The sequence below is a fragment of the Macrobrachium rosenbergii genome, chromosome 36 (assembly GCF_040412425.1).
Source record: "Macrobrachium rosenbergii isolate ZJJX-2024 chromosome 36, ASM4041242v1, whole genome shotgun sequence".
Taxonomy (NCBI): domain Eukaryota; kingdom Metazoa; phylum Arthropoda; class Malacostraca; order Decapoda; family Palaemonidae; genus Macrobrachium; species Macrobrachium rosenbergii.
The window spans coordinates 8,547,918-8,575,056 of record NC_089776.1 but is presented as its reverse complement, the minus strand read 5'-3'; the positions used below and the strand labels follow the sequence as shown (position 1 = coordinate 8,575,056).

The following is a 27,139-nucleotide window of genomic DNA, read 5'->3' as shown; positions in this document are numbered from 1 at the left end:
GCAATATAATAATGAATTAAAGATTTTTTTATTCATTATACATGTAAGTATACAAGTGCAGCAAAAAATGGAACCATTTTAAAAGATACTTCACTTGTATAGCAAGCTTCAAGAGAATATCCATAAATGTAAAATGACGAAACCATACTGAAGAGAATAAGTTAGTTACAAGTAAAATATTGCATTTATAGGCCTAAATCCACAGAGAGTTTTGTTAGCAGAACAAAACAGCCGTACTTGAAATCTTAAAGTAAACAGCCCTCAACCAGAAGAGTAAAATGTGATCACTGGTTCCTGACAAAAGAGTAAATGAAGTTTATTTATTTTATTTATTTATTTTTAGGTTATTGACTGTGGAGAATCGACGGACGACGGCGAGGTGACTGCTGTTGGTGAGTGTGACTGTTAGACTGTTAACCTAGACTGACTGTTTTGTAATTTTTTTTTTTTTATAATTGGGGAGCAGTTGTGGTTAATCACATGTTACATATAGTCAGTGCGGGTTATTGTTTCTTATATTTTTTTGTTGATTTATAATTGTAGATTTTGAGAAAATTGTTATTGTTGGTTTGCTGTTACGGTGGGTACAATTTACGAATGTCTTTTACAGTACATATGGAATAGTGCGCTGTTTTATATATATATATATATATATATATATATATATATATATATATATATACATACTTATTTTTTTGTTTTGGTTTTATTTTTCGAGTGGTAGCATCACGGGTGATATATATCATCCATTTCGTATTGTTGCGTTTTAATTAGGGTTAATTTACCAATATGAATTAGGAGTGATATGTTAAATAATGCTATTTTAGGCATGGCCAAGATGAACGATAAGAAAATTAGTCTAGGAAGGATATATATATATATATATATATATATATATATATATATATATATATATATATATATATATATATATATATATGCATAGTCATAGAATAAGATAATTAAGGTAGGAAGCACAGTATGCTCCTAGTCAGGAATGAAAACAAGTACAGTAATTAGGCCTACATGCGTTGTTCTCAAAGTATCTATGCAGTGCAGTCGTTTCCGGTAACCCTGTGGTTACAGCAAATTGGACATGTTGTTTATTGTTTGATCCTCCGCCCATCTTTTTATTTGAGCGACGAAATTTTACTTATCAAAACTATCCAAGTCAAATTATACTCCGGCCAGGTATAGAGTCAGGGAAATAGACTGTTCATGAAAACTGAACAGTCTATTTTCCTTACCACTTTGCTGACAGTTTTTTTCAGCAATCGAAGTGGAATATTTGATTGGTTTGTAGCATAATCAGTGTAACTTGCTATCCATGTCATGAATAGTAGCCATTGAAACTGTTTTTCCTGAACGTTTTGTAGATAACCTCTTGGTATTTTCCTTGTTTTTTTTTTTTTTATTTAACTGATTTAACGTCCGTGTCAACGATGATACCTTTAAGATATTCAGTATGGTAATAGTTTTTCCGTTTATTGCAGCCTTGCGTACTAGTTAAGGCACTGGATAGAATCTTTGTGTTTACCGATGAGTGCATTATATGAAAAGTTCGATTCAAATTTTAGGCGCAGTGAAGTGTAAATCGTTATTTTGAGAAGATCCACAATTGTACACACACACATATAGATATAGATAGATAAGTAGATAATAGATAGATAATATAGTAGATAGATATTTGTAATTACCACAACAGGAACCTGGGAGAAAATATTGTTTTATATACGAGCGTTCAAAGGATGAGACTATTTTTTTAATGTTTATATATTAATTACAGTATTATGAACATTAGTTACGGCGTTTTAAGGATTATAACATTTAATATTTCTAACAATGTAATATAAAGGCAGCCTAGGGAAAATATTAGAGAGTTGAACTGTGAAAGAAAATATTATAGGCCTAGGTTTAGAAAGAAAAAAAAAATATAATGTCAAAATATAGACACAAAAATCCAGACTGCAATAAATACCCAATTGTTTCGTTCCTGGTGAATCTTGATTACTTGAGGACTTGCATTAATTATTGAGAAATATTCGTCTTTATAAGAAAAAAGTGAAGATTTTGCTGGGATACACAATAATGTCCTTTCAAAATAATCGTTCATTTATTTCCGATTTTCCCACCGAGGACTTGGCCATCGAAAATCTATAATCATTGTCTCTGAGAAGCAAGACAATATTGCGCAGTCTTCGTTAGTTATTTGTTTCAAATGTGTGCTGTGAAAAGCAAGATATATTAAAGAAAAGAAAAAAAATTGAATCGTAGATGAGACGGTTTCGATGCATCTTAAAACATACGTCTGCGAATACACACACACACAGTCTCTCTCTCTCTCTCTCTCTCTCTCTCTCTCTCTCTCTCTCTCTCTCTCTCTCTCTCCACGTTTTAATGGAAATTTCTCTCAGGAGTTTAAATTAACGGACACTTTCCACTGTACAACTCCCTCACCCATGGGCTATTACCCCGGGATGAGACTATTCTCGAACAGGGCAGTTTAACTCTGATGGTAACCATTATTTATACAGCTTATTTTATATTGTCATCGTTGGAACAAGTTCATATTTTGGTGCAGATACTTATTCTATTGAGCAGGCTGATATCATATGTCACTCCTTCGAGTCTTTTTCATTACCTACTTTGTTTTTTTTTTATTGCTATTTATCTTATTTGTTGATATACATGTCAATTGTTTTGTTATTTATCATTCACGGTTGATTCTGTAAGTTTCAGTCGCTTTGTCAGAACATTGCTGATTTGTCAGTTGGGGGTCCTTTTGGATTGTAACGCCCTATATGTCCAAGTGGGGTTGCAGGCTTTGCTCGAAATAATAATAATAATAATAATAATAATAATAATAATAATAATAATAATAATAATAATCCCAGGCTTCATTCTTATCAGCGTTCAATATGCAAATTATTTTTATCAGTTATTGGTCTCACAGAATTATTTCACAAGTATGAAATGCTTACCTTAAGTGAGACTAAATGAGATGGCAGCGAGCTTTGAAAATGTACCATAGCAAGATATGATTATTCTTATTAGCGTTCAGTGTACAAATTATTTTTATCAGTTGTCAGTCTCACAGAATTATTTCACAATTATGAAATACTTACCTTAAGTGAGAATAAATGAGATGGCAGCGAGCTTTGAAAATGTACCATAGCGAGATATGATTAGTCTTATTACCGTTATATAGATAAATTATTTTCAGTTAGCGTTGGTCTCACAGAATTTCACGACAATCCTTGCCAGATGAGAGAGAATTTTGGTCCCACGAGTTGATGGAGGAACTGGCGATTTCCTTTCGCGGAAGGAATTAAAATCTCGCGAAGGTTTTTCCCAGTAAATCTGGGACGCACCCGAAAAATCACGTTTTGGGAGGCAAAAGCGGAGGAAAAATAATGGATTGTATAATCCTGGAAAATAAGAGGGATTTCTTATTCGCTTCATCCCTTACCAAGAATATCCCGAGGCTTGCTGGGAGAAGTGGAAACAAATAATAGAAGGAAATTTAAGTTTGAATTTCTCATAAACCGGAGGTGTTTGGGGTTATTAGAGAGCAGAAGATGGCTTTTTGAGGAAGCGAAATTTGTACTTGAGATTTGAAAAAGCGGTTTGATGTTTTGCAGTGCAAACACCGCCCTCCCTCTCTCTCTCTCTCTCTCTCTCTCTCTCTCTCTCTCACAAAAACACACATATATATATGTGTATGTGTGTGAGAGAGAGAGAGAGAGAGAGAGAGAGAGAGAGAGAGAGAGAGAGAGAGAGAGAGAGAGCGTGTGCACTGGAAAACATAAAACCAATTTTTCAAATCTCAAGTGCAAACTTCGCTTTCTCAAAAGCCATCTTCTGTTCTCTAATAAAGCCAAATACCTTCGGTATATATATATATATATATATATATATATATATATATATATATATATATATTATATATATATATATATATATATATATATATATATATATATATATATATATATATATATATATATATATTATATAGTTTTATAGTTTTTCACGCCGAGTGTCAGCCATTCCACACTGCATCCACGACCAATATGCTTACCCAATGTTTGTCATGTTTCCTGTTAAAACGCTTATTTACATCTAAATCTGGGTTTCGACACGATTATCGATTTTCTTCCGGAAGCCAAAATTCGAGGTAATAAGTATCGATAAAATTTTATTCAATGATTTATCAAAATTTTTCAGATATTCCTTATTTTCCATGGACACCTATGTCGCTCCCCATGCTTGCTTATTCGTATGGCCACTTTGGTGGTGAAGAACTGCTTCAAGCAAGGGCTAAAGTATTCTCTAGAGTCCAGTGATTCTTAACCTTTTTATTGCCACGCCCCCTCTAAGAGTTGGTCCTTCCCTCCACGGCCCCCCTTGCATCTATGAGTAAAATTCTCCCAGATTTAAAGGAAAATAAAAATAAAAAGAGAAAGCGAAGGGTTTTTTTTTATTCTTTTGGGAATGAATTAGTGAGATACTTGACACTGCTTCTTAGCGACTCTTGTTAAGAGAATAACGTATATAATTAGAGAATTTTAATGTTTCCCTAGGGCTCGCACCCCCCTTGGAAATTGCCCCTGGGGGGCGCGCCCCCCAAGGTTGAAAACCACAGCTCTAGATGTTCGTTTCAAGAACTTTATCACTTTCTCTTTCCATTTGCTACTAGATCATCAGAAATCCCCAGGACTCCTGTTCCTAATCTCTGTACCTTTCATCAGCAGTCCCTTACCATTACCTGTATCTTAAATACAGCTCTAACAGCCTGTTTGACTGAAGCAATTGTCAGGAGAGTGTGGATAACAAGATGGAAGAAAGCGAATATGAACGGAGGCACAGTAAAAGGAATGTAAGGGGTTGCAGTTAGGGGCTTAAAGAAGTGAGGCTACAGAGAACCTTAAGTAATGCCTACAGTGCACCGCATGAGGTGAACTGAAGCACTAACCCCCCCCACACGGGGATCAGTTATAGTAGAGAAAAACTAGTTACTATTGTTGCCTCTCTACAAATCTCCTGTATTATGCTTCAAGAGATTTCATATAAAATATCCCGGTCGCTTCGAAGTTCATCCACCTGTCATGCTTCCGGGCGTGCTTGCCCTCTGCATCATTCTTCGAAGCTGAACTGCGTCGTGCCCGATCTTCACTGATTCATGTTTGCAAACCACTTGCCATGTCCCCGTCATAATTCAGGCTTCGGAGGTTCGGCCCTAGCGAGGAGGTTCATGCTCCCTTGCGGCTGATTCAACTTTCTGTCTCTGTTTTGTTCGAAGTTTTTGATCTTTGATGTAACTTCATCTCTGTTGGATTCGGGATATTTGATCTTTTAACTTACGTTGTTTTTTTTTAGTTGTCTGTAAAAGAAAACTGTTGTGCCGGCTTTGTCTGGACGTTTGCACTTTTTCTGTCCGCCTTCAGATCTTGAAAACTATCGAGGCTAGAGGGCTGCAAATTGGCATGTTGGTCATCCATCATCCAGTCATCAAACATACCAAATTGCAGCCCTCTAGCCTCAGTAGTTTTCATTTTATTTAAGGTTAAAGTTAGCCATAATAGTGCGTATAGCAACGATATAGGACATGCCACCACGGGGCTGTGGCTAAAGTTTCATGGGCCGCGGCTCATACAGCATTATAAAGAGACTACCGAAAGATAGATCAATTTTCGGTGTCCTTGATTATACGCCGCACAGAAAACTCGATTGCGCCGAAGAAACTTCGTCGCATTTTTTACTTATTATAAAGAGACCACCGAAAGATAGATCAATTTTCGGTGACCTTAATTATACGCTGTACAGAAAACTCGATTGCGCCGAAGAACCTTCGGCGCAATTTTTACTTGAAATGCGAACACTCGGTTATATTCCCCTCCAGTAGAATGTAAACATGGCAGCACCGGGACATTTAACAACAGAATGATTGTAATGACTTGGCGTCCCATCGACTCCATATGCTGTCCGTACAAGGGACACTGATTCCATTACGACGGGAGTCTGTAGGGTCGGGGGCTGGGCGAACGAAAGAAAATTCGATTTGCTTCGTGTAGGGGGGATTTTCACTCTCGCAGATGGGGCCCCGCGAGGAGAACCCATCGGTTTTGGCGAATTGTTTGAAAGTCTTCCTTTTAAGAGAATGTATACGATTTAGGCCAGAGGCCAAGCGCTGGGACATATGAGGTCATTCTGAAAGGGAGATTGACAGTGAGGATGTTTGAAAGGTGTAACGGGAGGAAAACTTCGCAGTTGCACTATGAGACGATTGTTGGAGAAGTTGGAAAGTCAGATGGAAGATAGAGAATATGGACGGAGGTGCAGTAAAAGGAACGAAATAGGTTGTAGCTAAGGGTCGAAGGGACGCTCCAAAGACCCTTAAGTAATGTCTACAGTGCACCAATTGAGGTGCACTGTATGCATTTACTTAAAGTTCTTTGCAGTGTCCCTTCTTCGGCCCCTAGCTGCAACCCCTTTCAATCCTTTTACTGCACCTCCATTCATATTCCTCTCTTCCATCTTGCTATCCATCCTCTCCTGACAATTGATTCATAGCGCAACTGAGAGGTTTTCCTCCTGTTACACCTTTCAAACCTTTGTATTCTCAATTTCCCTTTCAGCGCTGAATGACCTCGTAGGCCCCAGTGCTTGGCCTTTGGCCTAAATTCTATATTCCTATATAAATCATATTCATTATTTCATATATTTACTCATTATCCCGAAAATGACGTTCACCTGTGAATCAGATTCATTGTTTCCCATATTTACTAAAAATCACTTTCATTGTTTCCAATGTTTTGTAGTTTTGCCGACAGTGACATTTTATTATTTAAATTTATTATTTCCTATATTTTCTTTCTCTCTCCCAACAATAAAAATCTTAGTTCCATCACATTCATTATATCCTATTTTTAGTCAATTTCTCTACAGTAAAATTAGTATTTAAGTTTATTGTTTCCTATATTTTCTCTCTCTCTCTCTCTCTCTCTCTCTCTCTCTCTCTCTCTCTCTCTCTCTCTCTCTCTCTCTCTCTCTCTCTCAACAGTAACATTCCTAGTTTCACCACATTCATTATATCCTATTTCTAGTCAATTTGACTACAGTAATTTTAGTATTTTAATGTATTATTTCAAATATTTTCTCTCTCTCTCCCAACAATAAAAACCTTAGTTCCGTCACATTCATTATCTCCTATTTTTAGTCAATTTCACTACAGTAACACTCGTTTACTATAAGCACCTTAGTCCACATATGGCCAATTCTTAACGAGAATAAATTGCTTAAATGACATCACGGGCGCCACCAGTAAGAGAATCAGAATCTGGGAATCCACCTACGGAAGGTCAATTACACGGGAACTAATATTGATAATCCTAAGGCCAGCGGAACAGGGCAAGATTAGGTTCACGGCATAAGCTAATATTGAAAAGGGGGTGGGGAGGGAGGTGTTTAGGGAGTGGGAAGAGGGGGGAGGGGGGGGATCCAAATTGGTTTCTCGAGTCCGTCACAGTAACTGACTGACAGGAGGTCCGATGTATTGGATTCAATACCCGGGTAATAAATTGGAATCAATTCCCGGCGGTGTATGATGAGGCTGGCAACTGTCCCCAATACAAGTATTGGACCTGTATGAGAATTGACCATACGTTGGTTAAGGGACTTATAGAAATGGAATGGTACTGTAGTGGAAATTGACTAAAAATAGGAGATAATGAGTGGGATGGAACTAAGAATATTATTGTCGGGAAAGTGGCTGAATATAGGGAATTAATGAATGTGACTTAGATAAGAATGGTATGTTTATATACATATATATGTATGTATGTATGTGTGTGTATGTATATTGAGTTCCGTCTTGATGTGCTTCGTGCAACTAATGGTGCCCATATAAAGGTGTATGAAATGAGGCCCCCCCCAAAAAAAAAAAATTCAATATCTACTCCTCTTTGTAATAATATCCACATATTTGTACTCGTATGTTCATATGCGTTTGTAATATATTTATTAAATTGTAAAGAGACTGTATGGACACCCTGTATATTATATACTGGGACACTTTGAGGCATAAGAATATATATATATATATATATATATATATATATATATATATATTATATATATATATATATATATATATATATTCATACATATATATGTGTATATGTATGTATGTATATATATACATATATATATATACATATACAATAAAGTTATTATGCATCAAAGTATCTCTGTAGATCGATGACCATGTTTATTGCAACAACAGTTCAGATATCCTGAATTAGTTAAAACCTATAATTTTTAATCTGAGTTCACTTCCGTCCCTGGACTCGCGCGCGCGCGCACACACACACACACACACAATTGCTCGATGGCGATTTAATTACCACTTCGTATTACTTTAATTAAGAGTCCCGTTAATGAATGCAGCGGCGTGAGGATTTATTGAAAACGCCTCGACGGTGTTTTAATGAAGTTTAGGTAATCCAAAATAGCATTCGGCCGCAAATAGCCTTCCACCTCTCTCTCTCTCTCTCTCTCTCTCTCTCTCTCTCTCTCTCTCTGAAATATATATACATATATATGTACAAGTAGATATTGTATATAAATGTATATATATTATGTATATATATATATATTGTATATATATATTTTTATATATATATATATATGTATATATATTGCATGTGTGTCTTTGTCCTTGTAAACTAATGATACCTGTACAGACATTCAATAACATTGTAAGCTCGTGCCAAAACTTCCTGGGCTCAGTTCAAGCTTGTTTATATGAATAAATCTGCATAATATTACCCGCTAAGGATGAGAAAGTTTTCGTAAGCAATCGGTCGTGGAGTTTCGGGCAAGAATATCGGCTAACTTGAGGTGTCCGTTTTAATATTCTCTTGGTTTAGTATATACTGGCTGTCTGATGTTGATTTTATTAATAACATTTTTAATATTCCTTCGGTTTTCCTGCTTCCTGTTTATTGGCGTGGACGGTTCATATGCAACCATTATCATTCTGTACCCTATATGCATGAGGCGTGAATTGTAATTCACTATTGTGCCTTGGTTTCTGGGGTATTATAGACATCGTTATCTAGTTGTGGCTGCAAGGACAATGTGGTGGGGTTTGAGATTATATATATATTATATATATATATATATATATATATATATATATATATATATATATATATATATATATATATATATATATATATATATATATATATGTATATATATATATATATATCTGTCTACATATATATATATATATATATATATATATATATATATATATATATATATATATATATATATATATATATATATATATATGTATATATAGACAGATAAAGATATTATAGGTGGTAGATAATCTAGAGTTTATTATTCTAAGTGACAACTGCTTATGTTAATCCTGGTATTATACTTATTAATTTACCTAGGTCTCTTGTGCCATGTTTATATAAAAAAGCAACGGGTATGAATGTCAGCTTGTGTGTGTTTGTGTGTGTTTGTGTGTATGTGTATAAACCGTCCTCGAAACGTGCTGAACGCAAATGTATGTCACGGCGAATGCTTATAATCATCCGCAGAAAGGAAAGCCTGTTAATTGGAAAACGCAGAGCGAATTAACATTGTCTGAACTGCAATATGCATTCAATAACGGCCAGGTGTTGCTTATGGGAAATTGCAGTTTCATTAATGCGATATTAATTTCATAATGCGGAATATGTTGCGGAACTGTCGCCGCCGTCCTCCTCCTGTGCTTGCCTCCCGCAAGCATTTTTCTGAATAATGCTTGTGTTATGATGCCGGCAATTGGAATCCATATTATCTTCTCGACGCTGTTGTTCTTAGCTGTTGCAGTATATCTGATATCTGGGTTAGGACGTTGTTCTAGTTATTTTTCGTTGTTTCTCACTTGGGAATTATAACTGCTGTTTTCAATGATGGTCTGGTATGGTCGCCAGTGTCGTGACGTGCCACTCAGATGGTGCGAGTTCGCGTCTCCCTCCAGGCGATGGAAAAAATCACTGGCTCTCTATCGTGATCAGTTACTGCTGCAGTGTTGAGGAGGTCTGCGGCGGTGGGAGGTTGAAACCGACATTCTTTGGAAGCTTGAAGAATTTCAAGCCATTGCCCGCCTTTGGTGGGCTTGGTCCATGTGAATACGGTAGATTTCATCTATCGAAATACTAATAATAATAAACAATTTTTCTCGTTTCGGTGAAAATGAGTCCCTTTGTAGAAAACAATGAAGTTGGTGAGATTGCAGTTAGTGTGATGTACTTATAGTAATTGCAGATTATTATTGTTTTTGCTTTTTCTACTTCGTATATTTTTCCTGTTGTAGCTTAATATATATGTGTATATATATACACATACAAATATATATATATATATATATATATATATATATATATATATATATATATAGTTACGCCTTTTTCCTTTAGATTCTTTCAAGACTTTTCCAACCAAATATATATTCACTGAGCATCTTTATTTTCAAGAGTATTTTTCTGCTTTAACAATTATGAAAAAAATACTTTATATATAAGAAGTATTCGCGTCGCCACTGTACCATAGTAAATCAGTTTTAATTCCATTAACCCCTAATATCTTATTCTACTTCAACCCGTTATTTGTCCTCCTTACGTCCCCAAAAGTAACTCTCATGAGCATTCTAACTCCCTCTGACTCCTGCTACTCTTGTATCAGTCAACTCTGCCTCTCTTCTCTCGTCCACTTTCAATAAAAACTCAGTATGTTAATTTCATTGACTCAGAAATGCACTTGCTTTAGACAGAATGTCTCTTTTTGTATCTGTGATTATTTGGAGATCCATTTGCTCAGTAACTTTCCTCTCTGCATTTACTGCCTTTCTCAATTTCTTTCTTTTATTATTATTATTTTCACTTCATCTTCCTCTAACTCTCCTTATCTGTCCTTTTCTATTTTTTTTTTTTTACATGATCTGCCATACAGTTTTGTAATTACATCTCGCATAATTTGTGTTTATTTGTCACAAAAATTATAATTTCCTGGCCCCGTCACCAATTGTTTTTATTCCCTTTACCCACACTCTTAGAACTACACATACACTATTGCCAATTCTGCTCTTGGAATTCTTCACATTCTTCTAAAACTTTAACAACTCTATTGTCTTTAACTCAGCCCATTTTTCCTCCATTTCTCCTCAAATGTTCTCCTTCTTTCCGTCTCATCAAACGTACTTCTAATTTCCCATTTCTGATAACTTTCATGCCACCTCCAACTTAATTTTTTCCTTCAACCCAGTAATAATGAACTTCTATACCTCCAGCCACCCTTTTCCCCTATACACATTCACCAACTTACACACTCCTCTATGTGCTCTGTACTAAGAAATTATCTGTAAAAAAACTCTTCCCTTCACCATTTTATTATTCCCAAGTATATTTCTCGGTATTTTTCTCCAGAAGCCATGTATTTCAAATTAAATGTAATCTAGTTTGTGAAAGTTACCGAGTCTAGTCGAGACATACATCACGAAGTTTTGAAACCCCCCTGGAGATAGGCTTATGGCGCGGAAGTTCTTAGTTTTCAGTGGCGAGTTTATTAAGATAATTTTCTGCTCCCAGATGAGGAAATTGTGATATGTCGGCGTCGTTAGCTTCCAATTTTTTTTTAAATTTTTTTTTTATTTTTATTTTTTATTATTTGTTTTTATTTGAAGTAGGTCGTTACAAACACTAATGTGATTTGTTTATATTTAGAGTTTCCTATTAAAAAATTAAAATAATAAGAGACTATTCATCATATTTTGCAAACGAAATTGTAATTTTCATCATAATGTAGTATTTGCAATCCATTTACCTCACGTGGTGCACTGTAGGCATTACCAAAGGGTGTTCGTAGCTTCCCTTCGGCTCCGATCAGCACCAGTTTTTTAGTTTTTTACTATACCTCCATTCCCTCTTCCTTTCTTCAGTCTTGCTGTCCAGCCTCTCTAACTATTACTTTTGAGTTCAACTGCTGGGTTTTCTCCAGTTCCACTTGTAGATCCTTGTACTTCATCTCCTGTGCTTTCTGGATCTCTTTATTTTGCTGTCCAACCTCTCTAACTCCTTATTTTCACTTTCGTAAGTAATTGATTGACAAAAGTGCCTTAGTGTTTGGTTTAAGAAATATAAAAAAATAGCAAAAACATTCTGTAGAAAATAAAAACATTTTAGACACAACAGAAACATTCTAGACAAACGAAGACATTCTAGACTTAGCAAAAACATTCTTGAGAAAACTAAAACATTTTAGATATAACAAAAACATTCTAGAAAAAACAAAAATTATAGACAACAAAAACATTCTAGACAAACGAAAAGATGCTAGAAAAAACCAAAACATTTTATTTAAAACAAAAACATTCTAGACAAACGAAAAACATTCCAGGAAAAAAGCATTCTTGACAAAAGAAAAACATTCTAGACAAAAGAAAAACATTCTAGACAAAAGAAAAACATTCTAGACCAACCACAAACATTTTAGACAAAACAAAAACATCCTAGCCAAAACAAAAACATCCAAGACGAAAGAAAAACATTGATTTTAGACAAACAAAAGGTGAACCATCTTCCTTCCACAACAAACTATAATAGTCCAATTAACTTCAATATCCAGACAGAAGAGGAAGCCCTCACAACAGGAGAGTGGGATTAAGGAAGATTTATGAAATGAAGCAGTTATTTTTTTTGGGGAGGTGGGCCGCGGGGGTTGGGGGCCGGCCGCTGGTCATGGTCGATACACTCTCGTGCCCAACCAGACAATATACGTCAGCGCGTGATTCATCAATCATGACTCGCTCATTGATTCACTCTCTCTCTCTCTCTCTCTCTCTCTCTCTCTCTCTCTCTCTCTCTCTCTCTCTCTCTCTCTCTCTCATATCTTGGGTGGTTTCTATTTGCCTTTATTGGGAAAAGGTTGGTTGGTGAATCTTGCACTAGAATATTAACCCACGCTGTGAGAGTATTAAGTGAGATATCTCTCTCTCTCTCTCTCTCTCTCTCTCTCTCTCTCTCTCTCTCTCTCTCTCTCTCTCTCTCTCTCATATCTTGGGTAGTTTCTGTTTACCTTTATTGGGAAAAAAAAATTACTTAAAACAATTCGTGAAGTAAATTTGCATTTAAAAAAGTTACTTCAAACAATTCGTGAAATAAATTTGCATTTAAAAAAAAGTTACATGAAACAATTCGTGAAGTAAATTTACATTTTAAAAAAAGTTACCTACACTTGGAACTTTGCCAAATGTAACATCTAATACAGTTATCGGTAGAGAAAGTTGGTGGAAGCCAGTTAAAAGAATATTGATTCGAAAGTTTTGAATGATCGCGAATGAATAGATGATAACTTGATACCTGGCGTCATAAACGCATTGGTTATTGACTTTGGTAATGTTTACGAAACTGAAAGCGTAATAATAGAAGGAATATTTCATTGGGTTAAGAATAATTTATTTAAGAATGGTAATTTTTTTTATTTAATGGATATTGACCTACTGGTAAGAGGGGTCAAAGAATATGAAAAATTACCAAATTGGGGTCAGCTATTGAGTATAAAGGCTAGAATGTGGTGCACAGTAGAGAACTGATTGAGTGACTGAATCAAGTGGCGTCGCACCAACGCTAATAAAACAAGAACAACGAGTAAAAAAATACTTTTAAAAATGCACATGCATAGAAACATAAGCATTGTGAAATTTTGTAAACATTTACCCAAGAGACTTGGTACTGTTATTATTATTATTATTATTATTATTATTATTATTATTATTATTATTATTATTATTATTATTATTATTATTATTATTATTATTAAGAAGATGAACCCTATTCATATGGAACAAGCCCACCAAAGGGGCCACTGACTTGAAATTCAAGCTTCCAAGGAATTTGGTTTTCATTCGGAAGAAGTAACAGAAGGTAAAAATGAAAAATACAGAAAGAGGTAATCAGTAATTAGAGAAAAGATAAATAAATAAACAAATAAATAGATAAATGAATAAAAATGTAAGGTAATTACTAAAATACAAGGAGAAGCGTATTAGGGTAGTAATGCATTGCATCTTCGCTTGAACTTCTGAAGTTCCAATTGCACGACTTTGCTTATATAAAGAAAATTATTCCCATCAAGAACCAAAAAAAAAAAACTAAAAAAAATAAATTTCCCGAGGAACCCTAAATGTGTTCTTTGCATTTTAAATAGACCACAAAATTTATCACGGAATTTAGTGTTTCTTTAAGAGCAATGAAATGAGATTACTAGCTACAAGCACAACTGCTCGGATGTAAAACCCATGCCAATCGGTTTCCAATATAGGAATTAGATAACTGAAGGTCGAGGAGAAATTAGTTTCATGGCGTGAGGAGCAAACAAAAGACTTCTACGAGAGGTTTTAATTAGTTAACTGAACAAAGGTAGGAGGTAGGAATTAGCTGGTTGGGGATGTTTCTGTATATATATTTTGTATATGTATACATTATATATACATATATTTATACACATGTGTACTTATATATCACGTTCCATATTTTCGTGATCCGGTTATGCATATATGCATATATAATTATATATATATGTATGTATATAATATATATATATATATATATATATATATATATATATATATATATATATATATATATATATATATATATATATATATATATATATATATATATATATATATATATATATATATATATATACACAAGTCTGTTCCCAGACGTGTCCCCCAAATGTTCATCCAATCGAATTAACATCAAAACCTGTCACTGATCTTAGCCCCTCATTTTTAAATACAATCATGGCTTAATGAGAGTTTCTCCCCGTCTGTCGTCCAATAATCGAGGTTCATTTAATTATCACGATTACCCTGACAATGGGATGAGATATGAAATACAGCCCAATTAACGACAGGAAATGTCTTATTAGCAAAAGGAGGTTCGCGGAAGTTGGTGGTGGGGGGTGGGGGAGGGATTCCCCTTAGGGGAGTTTTTTTTTTTTTTCTCCTTCATTGAAGATGTCACTGTTAATAGCTCGTTAAATTTGGGTGTCATTTCTTTTGAGTTTATTGTTAGGGCGTGCAATCACGAATTTATTGATAGCTGAGTTTTTTGGTTTATGCTTTTAGGGGCGGAGAAATGATTAAGGTTCCATATTTCTCTCCCGGTTCGTGAGGTAGGAATGTATAAGGATTTCATCATTGTGTGGACGAACAGTGATAAGGATTTCTTCATCATTATATGGACGAAAAAATGATGGACAAACAAAGGATTTCTTCATCATTATATGGAAGAACAGTTATAAGGATTTCATCATTATATGGGCAAACAGTGATAAAGAATTCTTCATCATTATATGGACAAACAATGATAAGGATTTCATCATTATGGGGACAAAACAATGATAAGGATTTCATCATCATTATATGGACAAATACTTAATTGTTTTCGTCATTGTCATATATATATATATATATATATATATATATATATATATATATATATATATATATATATATATATATATATATATATATACACACACACATTATAGAGAGAGAGAGAGAGAGAGAGAGAGAGAGAGAGATAGAGAGAGTATTGTATGAAATGGAGCATTTTCTTCTCCGGAAAACAACTTGTTTTCTTTCCGCTCGATCGCTTTATCATTCGCCAGCGAAACCATAAAGAGAGAAAAGTCTTCCTTCAGTCCTCAGGTTTCCTCGTGTCCTGCTCTACCCCCTCCCCATCCCCCTCCCCTCCCCTCCCCTCCCCTCCCCTTCTCCCACTTCACCTTCATCTCCCTCCCCTTTCCTCCCCTCTTCTTCCTCCCACCTCCTCTCCCTTCTCCCCTCTCCCCTCTCCCCCTCTCCCCTCTCCCTCTCCCCTCCCCTCCCACTTCCCTCACCCTCCCTCTCCCCTCTCCCATTATGTTCTTAATGCATTGTGTACTTAATAATAGTAATGATAATGTACTTGATATTCTGGCTCGGACAGTATTTGAAGAGAAAGAAATGTGTATTATTACCTGATAAAAATATTTCTGTTTATTATTATCTGATAAAAATATTTCCCAAGAGAAGAATTAGGGTAGGGTGCCCGAGGGGTTAAAAAATGAAGGTCATCTTGATGACCTAAGGAAGGTCAAGGAAGGTTGGTATGCCATGAAGAGCGAAAAGGACTGATTGGATAGGTCAGTGACCTGGGCACCATGCCAACAAAGGTCATCTGTGCCAGATTCAAAAAGGATAATTGACGATGAACACAGAGTTTCTGACAGATGAGACCCAAAGGAGTCCTTTGGTAATTGAACAGACAGACAGAAAGACTGTTTTCTGACAGTTGAGACCCAAGGGAATCCTCTGGTAATGAAACTGACAGACAAATAGACAATGTTATCTGGCAGATGAGACCCAAAGGAATCCTCTGGTAATGAAACTGACAGACAAATAGACAATGTTATCTGGCAGATGAGACCCAAAGGAATCCTTTGGTAATGAAAATACTTTCTGACAGACGGAACCCAAAGGATTCTTCTTATAATGAAATGCATAGTCCATTAAGGTCAGGTAGCGGAAAGTAAAAAGTTTTCACCATAGGTCGAACTCCATTCCAAAAGAGGCGATAATTCTGGTTGTATTATGTTTTCCTTAAACTTTTTATAAATTCAGAGAAGTTTTTAAGTAACTTTCTTTTGATCATTCGACTCTTTTGAATTACTTTCCTTTCCATCATTCGATCCCGTTCCTTCTCTTCTCAGTCACAAAAATATTTTGGGCAAAAATGAACTTGTTTCTTAATGACTGCAGTCATTGCAATCCGGATTTCTCGTAAATAAAAGGCTAAATATTTCTAGCCTTATGCAAATATCCGATCGCTGCACTCATTGCAATCCGGATTGTAAAAAAAAAAAAAAAAGGCTGAATATTTCTAGCTTTATGCAGACATCCGAGTCGATTCTAAATATTTCTAACCTTATGCAAATACCCGATTCGATTCAGCAGACATTGGCTTTGAAGGCGCCGGACCTTGATATTACAATGAAGCATCGCTACATTTTCCAAAGATTATTTTTTGAGGGGGGGGGAAACACCGCAAAGAGGGATAAACCTACGTTGTTTTTCTAGGATATATAAAGGGAAAGGATTTAAAAGGAATGTTTATTGGTATTGTTTCCGATACGCGAAGATATTGTTTATCTCTGAAATGTGCAAAAGGTCTTTGTGAAGTGAACGACAGAATTTGTAGATATGACCAGTCAGCCTTATAGATAAAGGTACGTGGCCATGAACTTATATATTTTAAGCGAGCGGAAAATATTTCGACATTATTTATATATAGAGTATTATATTTATTTATATATATAATTATATATTATATTATATATACTGTATACATATATATATATATATATATATATATATATATATATATATATATATTTATATACATACATATATACATATGAATCTTGTATTTACCTGGTACCAGGAATGTTTATGAAAAAGCAGTAGTCTTCAAGACTCATAACACCCATATATATACTTCATTTTTGACAGAACTTTGACAACGCTAATGCAACGGAAAGCAATTCGGTCGTTTCCTAAGGCAATTGAAATCCAGTTCCTATATTGGAAACCATTAACAGAGGACCCATGTTAATATGTTTCTGCTGTCGCTTCCCCAGACCTCTCTCTCTCTCTCTCTCTCTCTCTCTCTCTCTCTCTCTCTCTCTCTCTCTCTCTCTCTCTCTCTCTCCCCTCTTCCTGTAAATTCAATTACGGGAAATTCAGATTGTTTCTATTGCTTTTTTCACTAAATTGATGAAATTTATTTGCGGTCCGTCGCCAAAATGATGGAGAGTACGGAAAGAATATTTTTTTATATGTGTACTGAATTCGGCTGCTTCTTATTTTTCCTGTGTGATAATTGCGAACGCTGGTATACTGTATGTGTTCTTTTGTACAGAATTGTTTCACACACAAACACACAATAAATATGTATATGTATATATATATATATATATATATATATATATATATATATATATATATATATATATATATATATATATACACTGTACATACTTGTATATAATTGTATTCTATATACATATATATATATGTATATGATTATATATGTATATATATATGTATATATATATATATATATATATATATATATATATATATATATATATATACATATACATATACATACATATGATTATAATCACTTTAGCACGTGTTTCATCTATCACACCTTACCACGTGCAAAAAGAAAAAAAAAGACATTCAAATATAACTGAAAATACAACGACTCCCTAACTAATTCAACCTTCAACCTTCTGTAAAACTTGGAGAAAATATTTTCCTACGACCCTAATACTCTGAAAAAGCCACCATCAACAGATTCCCCCGTCTCTTTTATTTGCGATCTTCATACTCACAGTATTCGCTGACCCTGAACTGCCAATTTTCTGCGGATCGTCCCAAATTGCAAGAATCTTCGCCCGGCGAACCTCGCAGCCTCCAAATTCCGGCCGATCAATAATATTTTAGGATTTCTTCTCGCCAGTCCTTGGAGCTTCGTGGGGTGGCTCCAGGAAGGGAATATTAAGAAGTGGAGGAGATATAGGTCGTATATATGTGTATATATATGTTACATATATTTTATAAGTATATATTGAATATAAACATATATATGTGTATGTTTGTATCTTTTATACATATATACAGTATATATACATTCATACACACATATATATATAATATAAATATTTATATATATATATATATATATATATATATATATATATATATATATATATATATATATATATATATATATATATATATTATATATATTGACAGGACTATGACACGTCCACGCGTATTAATATAGAAAGAGAGAAAGATCAAACCAATCACTCCACGAAACCGTGACATATAAAACCAATGCAGTTCACAGTTGAATAAAATACAATTTTTCCTGCCATAAAATTGTCGCTCCTTCCTTGTATTTCCAAGCGGATGTAATATCAATTACCTGAGAAAATAGAGAAAATATATAAATCCGAAACGACACGGACTTCATAAACAAAAAGTGCAGATAGAATTTCCCGTTTTCATTTGACGGCGGATACAAGGTTCGAGTGATGTAAGATTAATCTATTTTAACTTGTAGAGCGAGTTGAGTTATACTAAATATTAGTATTAAAAAAGAATTAGATATTTCAGGACATTTTAGGTAAGGGGACATTTTAGTGTTTTCAGTTTTCTGTACAAGAAAATTATTGCGCCGGTTTTCTCTGTCCGTCCGCATTTTTTTCCGTCCGCAGTTTTTCTGTCCGCCCTCAGATCTTAAAAACTACTGAGGCTAGAGGGCTGCAAGTTGGTATGTTGATCATCCACCCTCAAATCAACAAACATGCCAAATTGCAGCCCTCTAGCCTCAGTAGTTTTTGTTTTATTTAAGGTTAAAGTTAGCCATGATCGTGCTCCTGGCAACGATATAGGATAGGCCACCACCAGGCCGTGGTTAAAGTTTCTTGGGCCGCGGGTCATACAGCATTATACCGAGACCACCGAAAGATAGATCTGTTTTCAGTGGAATTGATTATACGGTGTACAGAAAACTCGATTGTGCCGAAGAAACTTCGGCGCATAATTTACTTGTTTCAGTGTTGATGTGTTTCTTGTCATGAGTTACCCTGCCTAGACAATACTGTAACAGAAAACATTTTGCCTAGACAATACTGTAACAGAAAACATTTTGCCCAGACAATACTGTAACAGAAAACATTTTGCCCAGACAATACTGTAACAGAAAACATTTTGCCCAGACACTGCTGTAACAGAAAACATTTTGCCTAGACAATACTGTAACAGGAAACATTTTGCCCAGACAATCCTGTAACAGAGAACATTTTGCCTAGACAGTGCTGTAGCAGAAAACATTTTTCCCAGACAATACTGTAACAGAAAACATTTTGCCTAGGCAATTCTGTAGCAGAAAACATTTTTCCCAGACAATGCTGTAACAAAAAACATTTTGCCTAGACAATACTGTAACAGAAAACCTTTTGACCAGACAATAGTGTAACAGAAAACATTTTGCCCAGACAATACTGTAACAGAAAACATTTTGCCCCGACACTGCTGTAACAGAAAACATTTTGCCTAGACAGTACTGTAACAGAAAACATTTTCTGGGCGTGTTTCATTAACATCTGCTGGCATGAATATTTAATATCGATCCTTTCCGAATACTCATTTGGAACACGGCCATGTTGCAGAACTCAGAATATAACGGGGGAGGATTATCATAAAAATGCAATTTTGAGAATAATCGAGGAAAAAGGTAAACGAAACAATAAAAGCATTGGGGGAAAAATGCCATGAATGCTTATAGCCCCTTGTAGCTGGAAATGCTTCAAATACGTTCTCTTGACTCTTGTATTAGTGAGAAAGACTATATTATTATTATTATTATTATTATTATTATTATTATTATTATTATTATTATTATGTAGAGAGTTTTCTATATATTTCTGGTTACTGCTTTTTTCTGCATTCAACAGTGCATGTCTGAAAGAGGGTGTCTTGTCAGTATTATTATTTTATTATTATTATTATCATTATTATTATTATTATTATTATTATTATTATTATTATTATTATTATTATTATTTTATTATTATTCATCCTCCTCCCCGACATGAAAATTTTGTCTAGATGGAAAGCAAAGTTAGAATAAGAGGAAATTTATCCTTCAAAACCTCATATAAGTTTGCACATAGGAACTTATTAAAAAAAATTTAAACAGTAAAAATTAAATTTATCCTTCAAATCTTTATATGGAGGTTTGTGCATAAGAATTTATAAAAAAAAAAACTTAAAACAATAAAAAATTAAATTGTATTTGAAAGCTCATATAAAAAAATAAAACCTAAATTTATCCTTCAAAACCTCATATAAGTTTGTATATAAAAATCCATACAAAAAACTTTTAAAAAGTAAAAATTAAATTTATACCTCAAACTCTCGTATAGGTTTATACAAAAAACTTTAAAAAAGTGAAAATTAAATTTATCCTCCAGAACCTTGTATAGATAAATTTAATTTTTGATTAAAAAAAACACTAAAAAAAGTACAAATTAAATTTATCCTTCAAACCGTGATGTAGGTTTATCCAAAAAAAAACTTTAAAAATGTAAAAATTGAATTTACCATTCAAGACCTTGTATAGATAAATTTAATTTTTGATTTAAAAAAAATAACTTCCAAAAGTAAAAATTAAATTTATCCTTTGTACATGAGAATTTATTTTCCCAAAAAAAGCTTAGAAAAAGGAAAAGAAATTTTTAGAAAAAGTAAAAGAAATTATATTTATCCTTCATGTATGAATTGTACCTTTGATGATAGTGATACCACCACCTTGGGTGTCATCATAACACTCGTAATTATTTATTCCCTTCATTAACGCTCTTGTAATTATTTCCGCAGTTCGATCCTTTGTTCTGTAATTACGGGATTGAAAACAGTAAACTCAATTACCTAAATGAGAGGGAACAACTTTCACAGCGGCAGTTTGCGTTACTACCCTAATGCCATTGTCCTTGCATTTTGATATATTTTTTTCTGTTTATTCATTTATTACTTTATTTATTTCTTTTTTTAATAATTTTGATATCTTCGTTGAATTTCAAGTCAGTGGCCCCTGTGATGGGCTTGTTCCATATGAATAGGTTTCATCTTCTGAATAATAATAATAATAATAATAATAATAATAATAATAATAATAATAATAATAATAATAATAATATTCTTTGGAAGCTTGAATTACAAGTCAATGGCACCTGTAGTGGGCTTGTTACATATGAATAGGGTTTATCTTCTCTGAATAATAATAATAATAATAATAATAATAATAATAATAATAATAATAATAATAATAATAATAATAATAACAGCGCGCCATCAATCTCGTGTAGAGTATTAACGAAGAATTTTTTTTTTATTCTAGATGATCCCAGTCTTCATTGTATTCAGAGATGAAAAAAAGATAAAGCTTTCATGTTTCAAGGTAACTAGTAATCTCTCTCTCTCTCTCTCTCTCTCTCTCTCTCTCTCTCTCTCTCTCTCAGCTTCATTTTATTCGAAGCTAAAAAAAAGATTAGAGGCTTACGTGTTTCAGGGTAATGGTAAACACACACTCTCTCTCTCTCTCTCTCTCTCTCTCTCTCTCTCTCTCTCTCTCTCTCTCTCTCTATGTACATATATATTGAAATTACTTTTGAGTCATAACTTGAATCTGGGATCAATGAAAGAGAATATATATAGGCAGCGGATATGGGCCTACGGCAAACCCATTTCAATGCAGATTGGTGTACCGTGTTGTCGGGGATTACCTACCCATTTTTAATAGCACACTCGGCTATCCTTACGTGGGGAACCTGTATTCGCATATTAATGGGATGTTTTTTTTTAATGGGGTGTATTTTTGGTCTTTCCTTCGGCTGCTCTTCTTCCGAGGAGTTGGTGGCTGGATGATTCAAAATATTATTGTTGTCGTCGCCTTGTCTTTTTCCATTTTAGTTTTCTGTAAAAGAAAACTATTGCGCCGGCTTTGTCTAGAGGGCTGCAAATTGGTACGTTGATCATCCACCCTCCGGTCATCAAACATACCAAATTGCAGCCCTTTAGCCTCATTAGTTTTTATTTTATCTAAGGTTAAAGTTGGCCATAATCGTGCTTCTGGCAACAATATCGGATAGGCCACCACCGGGACTTAGTTAAAGTTTCATGGGCCGATGCTCATACAGCGTTATACCGAGACCACCGAAAGATAGATCTATTTTCGGTGGGCTTGATTATACGCTGTACAGAAAACTCGATTGCTCTGAAGACACTTCGGCGCATTTTTTACTTGTTTTTGATTGGGTGTGACGTCATTCTTGCAGCGGTGACTGCAGTAATAATTCAATTTTTTTCAATTGAAAGTTTTTATATTTTTTTTCCTTTTTTTTTATACCGCAGGAATTCGTTAGGAAACTGTTTCCTTTAGAAATTTTATAATTTGGTCTTTCATTGATATTCAGTGTCTTATGAGTTTAATTTCAGAATGTAGTTAAATGCGCGATTTTAAGTTCTTGGTATGATCAGCGGCCTGAGAAGTAAAATGAAGCACTGAACGTCACACACACACACACACACACACACACACACACACACACACACACACACACACACACACACAAGTGCCCCAATGCCCGGCTTGGCACCTCGAACTTCATAGAGACCAAGGCATGTCAAATCAGAGTGGAAATATTAACCTTAAATGCGAAGCTAATTGTCGAAACCCCTCAGGGGGGGTTATTGCCGTCAGTGCACCTCATGCGGTGCACTGTAGGCACTTACTTAAGGTTCATTGCAGCGTGCCTTCCTCAGGGCCCTAGCTGCAACCCCCTTTCGTTTCTTTTACTGTACCTCCTTTCATGTTCTCTTTCTTCCATCTTACTTTTCTCAACCCTCTAGTAACAATTGATTCATAGTGCAAATGCTTTGAGGTTTTCCTCCTGTTACACCTGTCAAACCTCTTACTTTCAATTTCCGCTTCAGCGCTGAATGACCTCATAGGTCCCAGCGCTTAGCCATTGTCCTAAATTCCATATTCAACTCGAGCCAACCGCCCAGAAGACATTCGATATGAAAGATAGCATTTTTTTTTAGCCGTCGCTCTGCCCCAGAGTGTATTTTCCAGTCGACGAACTTAAACCTCATTAGTCAGGTTATCAGGGTAATGCTCTTTTAATTGTTGGGGGGTGGGAGGGGGTGGGAGGGGGATTACGGGATAATTAGCGGTTTTTGAAATGAGTGAGAACGATCGTGGGGGGAAAATCGGACGTAATTTTGTTCATTAACATCGCTTCAAAGGGATTAATGGAAGTGGAGATATGATTGCGCCCTTTTTTTTTTTTTTTTAGATAAAAAGGATCTGACGAGATGAGAAAGCTCAGGTCATTGCCTGGAATTTATCGTTTTATTATTATTATTATTATTATTATTATTATTATTATTAATGAACTGGAATTTATCTAACAATAATAATTATTATTATTATTATTATTATTATTATTATTATTATTATTATTATTATTATTATTATTATTATTATTATTATTATTATTATTATTATTATTATTTATTCAGAGGATGAACCATATTATTATATGGAACATGCAAGCCAACCAAAGGGGCTATTGACTTGAAATTTAAGCTTCCAAAGAATATTATTATTAGTATTATTATTATTATTATTATTATTATTATTATTATTATTATTATTATTATTATTCAGAGGATGAACCCCATGCATACGGAACAAGCCCACAAAAGGAGCCACATACCAAATTGCAGCCCTCTAGCCTTAGTAATTTTGATTCTATATAGGGTTAAATTTAGCCATAATCGTGCATCTGGCAATGATATATGCCAGGCCACCATCGGGGCCTTTGTTAAAGTTTCGTTGGCCGCGGCTCATTCAGCATTATACAAAGCCCACCGAAAGATAGATCTATTTTCTGTGGCTTTGATTATACGCTGTACAGAAAACTCGATTGCGCAGAAGAAACTTCGACGCATTTCTTACTTGTTTTTTTATGTTTATTAATGTCGTAGATGTTTTGAAATATGTCGCGTTTGTGAAAATCTATTTGTGGTAGTCAGCCTATCCTGTCGCTGTACAAATTTGATTCAAATCACCGGTTTTCTTTTCAAACCGATTGAAATCCAAGAAACAGATCTGTGTTCAGAAAATGTAATTTCATAACAGAATATATTGTGGTATATAGTTAGATATAAATTGTAAATAATTTCTACGAGTAACTTTATTTTGATTTGCATATCTTCCGAGAGGAATATTTATGCCAGGGCTTGTCATTTTGCACGAAATTTACGAGTCTTTATCAGGTGAAGGGTATGACAAGTCTTAATAAATTGAGAGAGAGAGAGAGAGAGAGAGAGAGAGAGAGAGAGAGAGAGAGAGAGAGAGAGAGAGAGAGAGATTTGTTCCAAAGATTCCAACTTGTAGGTTTTTTTCATTTTTATTTGGGAATATCTTGATATTTCTCCAAACACACACACTGCATTTTTTCTTCCGCAAGAGGGAGATCCTCTAACCAAACAAACGACTCGACTAACAACTAACATGATCCAATTAACTCACATTTCTCATTTTATTGTCAATTTCTCAAAATTACTGTATGTCACGTATGCCCTCGATGATGCAAGAATAAGTGAATTTAAATCAATCTTTGTTGAATTGAATTGAATATATAGAATTTAGGCCAAATGTCAAGCGCTGGGACCTATGAGGTCAGTCAGCGCTGAAACGGAAATTGACAGTAAAAGGTCTGAAAGGTGTAACAGGAAGGAATGAAAGTCATAATTATTCTGCTGTTCTTTCGTCTTTGTAGTGTCTAAACGATTGCTCCCTTTCCTTTTAAGGTTCACGTTTAAAATAACAAAAAAACACTGAAACTTAATCGTTTTCTTAAAGGATTTTCTCCTGAGTTATGCCCGGAATTGCCGTTTTGAGATAACGTGTTTCCAAATTCCTTTTAGTTTGAGGAGAACTAAATGTTTTTTCCAGTTTATGAATTTTATTTTAAACGTCCTTGGCATCTGATGCGTGATTAAGTTTGGGATCATATTGCGATACGGAATGCAATGTAAATCTTTTTTGAAAATCTTGTAAACATGCATGACGTTGGCAAGACGTTTATATATATATATATATATATATATATATATATATATATATATATATATATATATATATATATATATATACATACTATATATATATATATATATATATATATATATATATATATATATATATATATATTCATTTCATTTCTTATTCTCTTAAATTTCTACATCATTACTTCCTTCTCCCCGAAGCCAGGGCAATCAGCTGGAAAAGACCTGGAAAGCTTAATTATTTTTCGCACCGGTGTTTCGAAAGGTCTTATATTTGCCGCCGAAGCCTTTGCAATTCCGGAGAGATCCGCTGGAAATTGGTAGTTCGGCCCTGCGGCGAAGGGCGTATTAGGAACTCAAATAAGAGGCCCGGAGAAAAAAAAAAAAAAGGTCCAGGTTGGCATTCCGAGGGAGCCTATTGTACCAGATTTTCTTTGCTGAGAAAGTTATTTTGAGAATTGTTGCTTTTATATTATGTATTATATATATATATATATATATATATATATTTATATTTATATATATATAATATATATGTATATGTATATATACATACATATAATATATATATATATATATATATATATATATATATATATATATATATATTTATATATATATATATATATATATATATATATATATATATATGTATTTATATATATGTATATATAATACATTTATATATATATGTAATATATATATATATATATATATATATATATATATATATATATATACACATACATACATACATATATAGTTTTTTTATGACTTATCTTAAAGGTGACCATTATATGAGACTTTCTTTAATGAGAAAAATATTTTGAGAATTTTTTATTTTGATATATATAGTTTAGTTTTTTCATTGAATATTTTGAATAACTTTTAAATGACGATCCAACCAGTCGGGGGTTCGAATCTTCCTGGTGACGAATTGATTATCACTTATAATTCACCCATGGGTGAGTGGTATAACTGAGGTTGAGTGAACTGGATATTAAGCTATATCTGTCGGTTAATATTTTTTTACCATGAAAAATGTTACTGTGTAGATGACAAGAGTTCATATGTATGTGTGTGTATGTATATATATATATATATATATATATATATATATATATATATATATATATTTATTTGTTACCGTGTGTGCATGTGTGAGTTGTAATTAATAGTGTCCGCCATTATAAATGAACATATCATAATGACTCATACATCACGACGGGAAATGAAAAATAACGACTACAACTAAAGTGTCAACATAAATACCAATCATTTTCGAGTACTCCTCTCCATCGATGTAAT

The 27,139-nt window shown here is 34.1% G+C and overlaps 1 long non-coding RNA gene across 1 annotated transcript in view; it reads left to right on the top strand.

Moving 5' to 3' along the window:
• The first annotated feature begins 342 nt into the window (after positions 1-342).
• The window catches only part of LOC136856465 (uncharacterized), a 280,922-nt gene continuing 254,125 nt past the window's right edge, over positions 343-27,139 (top strand). The window contains exon 1 of the long non-coding RNA XR_010858346.1: positions 343-392. This is a non-coding gene — a long non-coding RNA (uncharacterized lncRNA). The remainder of the gene's footprint in view (positions 393-27,139) is intronic.